This window comes from Limulus polyphemus, unplaced genomic scaffold (assembly GCF_000517525.1).
Source record: "Limulus polyphemus unplaced genomic scaffold, Limulus_polyphemus-2.1.2 Scaffold165, whole genome shotgun sequence".
Lineage (NCBI taxonomy): Eukaryota > Metazoa > Arthropoda > Merostomata > Xiphosura > Limulidae > Limulus > Limulus polyphemus.
The window spans coordinates 42,402-49,707 of NW_013665775.1; positions in this window are offsets into that span (position 1 = coordinate 42,402).

The following is a 7,306-nucleotide window of genomic DNA, read 5'->3' on the forward strand; positions in this document are numbered from 1 at the left end:
GTTAAACATTTAATTAGAATTTACTCATTATTTTCCTGGCATATAAAGATTCTTTTGTCACGGAGAATAAAGACTCTATGTTTCATATCATGCAGGATTAGCTGCTCATTATTTTAGGAATAGTTACTATTTTAGCATCTAGCTTCATCCACCAAATAACAACCAGCTTTCTTTTATCCGATGTCCGAAACCAACTTGTCATCTTATTGTTTTCTTCACTGCTTTCATAGCTTATTCAACTGGCAGCTTTATTATTTTTGTGGAGTAAACAGGGTGGCTCATTACCATCTTTAAGATTCTTCGTATTGTTTTTAGACAAGAAAGGTTTGTAAACACGTGTTTAATGAGCCTATTAATGCTACTTTAAGTGACAGTTGAATAAATCAGCATTGTTATTTCTCTAATCCGCTGCTCTCCTAGCTCTAACGAGCATTGTTCTACTCTTGGGGATGGCGGGAGCTCTGAGAAAAGCACGTGACTAAATCCTTGCCCCTAGGGAACAACGTGGTCAGGCGTTTGGGGGCACGTGCCCCGCACACATTCTAGTATTCACGTATTGGAGTAAACAGAAAACTTATAACCGGAGGCGGGGCTTTCTATTCATCATTTCCGAATGGTATTTTAGCAGGAGTGTTTCTTCTACCTACATTGCTATTGGATATTGAAAGTAAAGACTATGGCGAGGCATCAGTGGAAGGCTCAGTTTTTTAGATGTTCATAGTGATAACAAGCTCAATCGTCACGACCGGAGTAAATTTCTGCTTCCAGAATTTACACTGAAAGGAAGCACACTCGTGTCAATGCAGATTAGGAGTTTGAAGCCACATATAAGTTGATGTTTCTACAAACGTTTCGGTTTCAATCCTGATATTGATACTCAAAAGAAACTTTTCAAACACTTCGAGATCGAATGGAGTCTTCTATTAATGTGCTTGACCTGTTGCCCAGTTCTGGGGTCCACATGGGAAACTTTCAACCTGTGTTCCGGTGTATATCTGAAGAGAATAAATTACCAACTCTATGGTCTACGATTTCTGAATATGGTTACTGTTCGTCACACAAACGTCCAAATGTTATGGCTAGAAGAAATGAACGCGAGAGAAACCGCGTGCGACTGGTGAACCGCGGCTTTGCGACACTACGACAGCATGTGCCTGGGGGAACGACAAAGAAAAAAATGAGTAAAGTGGAGACACTGCGATCAGCGGTTGAGTACATCAAGAGACTACAACAGCTTCTTGCGGAAGATGACGAAAACCATACGACCTTAGATTTCAAATGTGAAACAGAAAATATCAATTTATTTCAAGCCTTCAGCGAAATACCTAATCAATGCAGTCTAGGTTCCGTTTCACCATGTTCTCATATCTCGTCACCAAGTTCTGAAGAGACAGTCGTTTCGTTCAAAACAGAATGCACAATGATGAAATCTCAAAATTCCAGTTTATCTTCTCCAGACATTCTGACGAAATATATTGACTTAAGTGGAAAGAAATTACTCGACATGGGATGGTTGTAGAACAGAGTTTTTAGTGTGTCTGTAGAACAATGTAAAGAAATGCGCACACACAAAAAAAGGAGTAAAGTGAAGAAAGGCTAAAATCTTCTGAAAGACAGCTTCAGTGCTGGATATGTGACTCTCAGATGTGCTGATGCACGTAATATATAGAACTTACATTTTTGAATGTTCTGGTAATCTTGTAAATATTTTTCACTGAGTTATATAATTGAAGCGCCATGGTAGATATACTTTATTTTTTCTCGGCAAACACTGGCAAGTAGTCCAATTTTGTATAAATGTAAATATTATAAATGACGACAAAAGAAGAAAATTTCCTTTTCCTTTTTTTTGTTTCATTCGTAAATCGTTCTTAATCGTACTTAAATATTAGTATTTATAGTTGTATTTGCTGGTTCAGTTTTAATTACAGTTTATCTACTTAGTGATTCCTTAGAAAAATGCCTACCTCTTGAAAGATTTTTTATACTTTGTAGTAAAAATAACTTTATAACCCTTTTGGTTTTGATCTTTTTTTAGCTTGTGCATATTTTATTCTACATGCAGCCTTAATGGAATGAGAAATACATGGACAATTTTGTCGTTTGAAACAAATGTTAATTGCCTTGAATTCTGATACCACATTTTTAAAGTGAAATTAAAGAAATTTGAATTTGTGTATTCAGTAGTGCTGCCTAGATGTTGGTAAACTTTCAGATGATCAAGAGTTATTTATATAGAAAGACAAGTTGTTAATAGAGAATTATAGAAATATAAACATCCCATGTCTTAATTAATATATATATACTGTATACCATCATGTTTCTTGAGAAAATGTTAATTATTTGTATAATTTGATTTATAGGTCGTTTCGCATTTAGAAATAAATAAGTTCAACCATGAATCTGTTTATGATTAAGTTTACAACAGTTTTGTTATGTTCTAACCATAACTCCTCACGAGTTTCTAGATAACTCCAATTTGAAAAGAAACTTTATCACATTTCACAATATTATGCTCCCCAGCGGCACAGCGGTATGTCTGCGGACTTACAACGCTAGAAACAGAGTTTCGATACCGTGGTGGGCAGAGCAAAGATAGCCCACTGTGTAGCTTTGTGCTTAACTACAAAACAAACAAACACAATATTTCGGTTGCAAGTGAAGCAAAGTGAACAGAGATTTATTACTGAAGGTGGCTCATAAACATAGATATTTACTCAATAGCCCACAAAGTTGCATATGTTCAGCTTTTACACGCATGGATCACAGACTTGGAAACAGTTTGGAGCTAGAAAAATCAATCCTGCAATTTTAGAATTTCCAGGTATAAAAGTATTTTATATAAGACAGCGCGATACTCCTGAAATATCAAAAGAGAGAACGTGCGGTAGTTCAAAAGTTAGCAAAACTTACAATACATTTATTTACCTTTCATTTTGTTTTTATTTTGCACTATGCGAGAAATGTTCAAAGATATTCAAAGCTGTCAATGTGTTGTTTTCACTTCTAATTTATAATGGGCAGCAGACATTTCAACACAAATCTCATACACGTTTATAATGGTTCGAAACATGAGCTCAGCTGTAAGATTCAAAGTGTACAACGATAAGATTCGAAGTTGAATCCCTGCGTTGGGAACAGTGTAAATGGCCCATTGTGCAGCTTTGCACCAAAAAAAAATTAAAAGGTTCGAAAAGTTGTTGTTGTTGTTTGTAGTTAAGCACAAAGCTACACAAAGGGCTATCTGTGCTCTGCTCACCACAGGTATCGAAACCCGGTTTCTAGCGGTATAAGTCCGCAGACATACCGCTGTGCTACTGGGGGGGGGGCGGTTCGAAAACTGTATCATTTTTCGAGATTCACGATGTAACGCAATGACTTCTGTTTCAAAAGTCAAGTTGATCCAAACAATCAGGTTGGGTCAGGTGTGACCGAATGTTTATATGTCGAACTGTGGACCTGAGGGTATATGACTCGCGTCCCGTTGTTGAATAAAAAAATCCGGCTCCGCACTTTAAATCGTGGGTACATTATAAGAGCGACGGGCAAACTCCACTATTCGATAAGAGTAGCCTAGAATTTGACGGTCAGTGCTTTGACTAGTTTCCTTCAAAGGTATATATAACTCATCTATAGCTTTGTGCGAATATCTGAAAAAGATCAAACCAAGAAAATGGTAAATAATTATTTTATTTGTAATTAAGCACAAAGGTATGTAATGGACTATATGTGCTGTGCCCATCACGGGTATTGAACCCCGATTTTTGGTGTTATAAACTCTCAGACTTACTACCGAGCCACTAGAGACAATTGTTTGTTTGTTGCTAAGCACAAAGCTACACAATAGGCTATTTGTGCTGTGCCAACCGAGGGGATTGAGCCTCTATTTTTAGCGTTTAAACGCTTAAGCTTACCGTTGAGCCACTGGGAGGCAATTAGAAAAGTATTGAAACATAACTGAAAAATCTAATGATTCTATCATCAAGTCGGTTTCAAACACAATATAAATTAGGAAATGTTTTTAATTATATAATCTCTCGAAACGAACTTCATCACTTGGTGATTTGATTTGCTTGCTATTCGCCGCTTAATTTTAATCCACAAAAGATAATTCCTTCCGTTAGCAAAATAATTATTATAAATGCACAGATACCTTATACCAGATCAACATCATAGAGAAAGTGCTTACAGAAGTACGCAGTTTCATATTGGCACCATCGATTCCACAATTATAGGTTTGCAGTTACTGCATGGGATGTCTGTCTGGTGTGCGGTTCGTACGCCAGGTGGTAAATGATGTTTGGAAAAGGGGCAGGTGGCGCAGGAGAACGTGATTGTTAAACTGACTGAATAAGCCCGGTAAAACGGGATACTGCAAAGGGAACGTCTAAAATCACGTAAAGAAATTTGTTGATTTGTCTCAAATGTTTTCAGATACTTGTTTTATTGTATTACCTTACCCGTGAATTGTTGAACTTAAAGTTGCGTTTTTTTCACACTAACTTCGTATCAGTCCTTCTGTTGTTATATTTTTAATGATAAATTCAAACTTAGAATCTTAGAATCTTGTCGTGTCTAGAATACAGGATAGCAGTGTGGTAAATATTATGCCACTTAACAGGTCGAAAACTGTTTAAACAACGGTAAGTCTAAGGGCATAAAATGCTAAAAACTGGGTTTCGCCCCCCCCCCCAAGTGCCACAGGCGTATGTCTGCAGACTTACAACATTAGAAACCGGGTTTAGATACTCGTACTTGGCAGAGCACAGATAGCCCATTATGTAGCTTTGTGCTTAACTTCAAACAAACAAAATCCACGAACAAAATGAGTTTCGATTTATATGTGATCGCCCTGTTAAAACGAACACTTAAAAATCGTCGTCCTCGTACACTAGATGGAATATGGAAAGCCTATAGGGAGGACTGGCGTATTTTGAACAGCTTAGTTTTACGACCGAGTCTTCTGCAATGAAAACTCAGCTGCAGAGCTATTGTCAAGATGAACGTTTGACAGATAGCGCATGATCAGACATGTCAACATGGACCGAGACTACGCGGTGAAGCTCAAGAATCCTTTTAATATGACATTATTATGGAGTCTGCTCAATTTGTTACAATGTTGTGAGCTTGTAAAACCATGTGATCCACCTCACTATTCTTTTGTCTTATCAAGAGACCATTTAAGAGTTTTTTTGCAAAGAGTAAAACATCCATTACTCTCTGTGTGTTTGTTTTGTAGCAAAGTCACATTGTATTATCTACTGTGTCCACCGCGGGGAATCGAACCCCAGATTTTAGCGTTGCGAGTCCGTAGACTTACCACTGTCCCACCGGAGGACCACCCTTTTGTTGCTCTTAGATAAATCAGACAATTATTCTACTGGTTCTAATTATATCTCTATTATTCAGAACGTAAACTGTTGGGACTGCTGAAGGAAGAGGAGGGCAACGCCCCTTACGTTCACAAAGAAATAAATCTGTGATACGACAGTAATTTTTATATACTAAAAACATTGAAGTTAATTAGTAAACCATTATCATGAAGTTACTATGGGCATTTTATAACAATTTTTTAAAAATAATATCTAAATTACATCGCAGCAAAATTCTCTACACAAATAATAAGCGATCATTAATTAACCTTTTCCAATGTTGCGATCACAAATAAGGAACTTATAGTAACCTGTTTAGGTGTTTTTTCAGAAATATTGTATCAGTAATACAAAATATTTTATAATCATAAAACAAATGCTTGGTTAAAAACTACCACATTAACCATAATGTAGTTAAAGCTTTGGTTTGGTTGTTTTCTAGCAAAGCCATATTGTGTTATCTGCTGTGTCCAACGCCGGGAATCAAACTTCAGGTTTTAGCATTGTAAGTGCGTAGACTTAAAACTGTCCGACCGGAGTACATAGTTAAAGCAAAATTCACCGTCCATAAATAATACTTTGATCACCAAATTGTGCCAGCTAGTGTAAATAGTTGTTGATAGTTTGCGCGAATATCCGAAACAAATGAACGAATGGATAGGTATTGAACTGGAATTTCTGCTTTCAGAAAAATTTTAATTCATCCCATTTTTTAATATAAAAGTTTCAAAAATGGAATATTACCAAATGGATATTCTTATTACGTTTCTCAAAGCAATTCATCGAAAAATGTGACACCTACCTCTTTCAGTTGAAGCTTTACAAAATAACATTTTTTTTTCCAAGATATATTCCAGACTAAATTTAAAACGATAATGCGACCTCTACCTCTCTCAATTGAAGCTTTACAAAATAACTTTTTTTTCTTTTTTTTACGCAGAATATATTCCGGATTGAATTAAGGCGATTCAAATGTAACTGTAAATACTTCCTGTTACCAGATTTTACAATGGGACAAGACAGAAGCGAAAAATCATAAAACTATAATAATATCTGTATTTCGTCAATAACCGCTAGAGTAGGTGTTATTTTTGATATATATTTGCACTATTTTGAGCATCGGAAGTTCCATTTGCAACTTTTAGCGTACGTTTACAGAAACGTTAGGATTTGTCCATGAATCAAAGTGAGTAAATCACACCAGTCTTCTGGGTTAAAATTTAGATGATGAGATATGATACGTTTTGTTCAAGTAGACTGTAAAATGCTAAAATAGAAGACCTCTATATACTCGAGAGATATTGTAAGAAAGTTTGTTAATGTCTTTGTCGCCTCAAGCACACTTGAATTGCCTATGTAGCAAAAAATAAAGAATAAAAAACGTAAATAACGGTGAAATAGGATAACATTAAGCTCTAAAGACTCGTTTTCATTCTCTAATTTTGTCTTTCCCCTACTATTACTAACATTCCCCTTTTCAAAAAATTTGAACATAATTACTAACGCCCACTATAGATAACAGTATACGTACATATATCTATGAATATCGACTTATGCTAGCGTCTAGACACAAATACGTTATTCTAAAGGTTAAAATGCAACAGCAAGCGTCCCACACATGAGCTAGTAATGACGCATATCTGAATGTATCGAAATAAAACTTGGAATGGTATTTTCGAGCTGAGCTTTGACATGCGAAGCATAGGCTAAACAAACACATCGGACATCTCAAAGTTCAAATATAAACATCGATAATTTTGATTTGCTGGACAGAGGGTTTGTTTGTTTTGGAATTTCGCGCAAAGCTACACGAGGGCTATCTGCGCTAGCCGTCCCTAATTTAGCAGTGTAAGACTAGAGGGAAGGCAGCTAGTCATCACCACCCACCGCCAAATCTTGGGCTACTCTTTTACCAACGAATAGTGGGATTGACC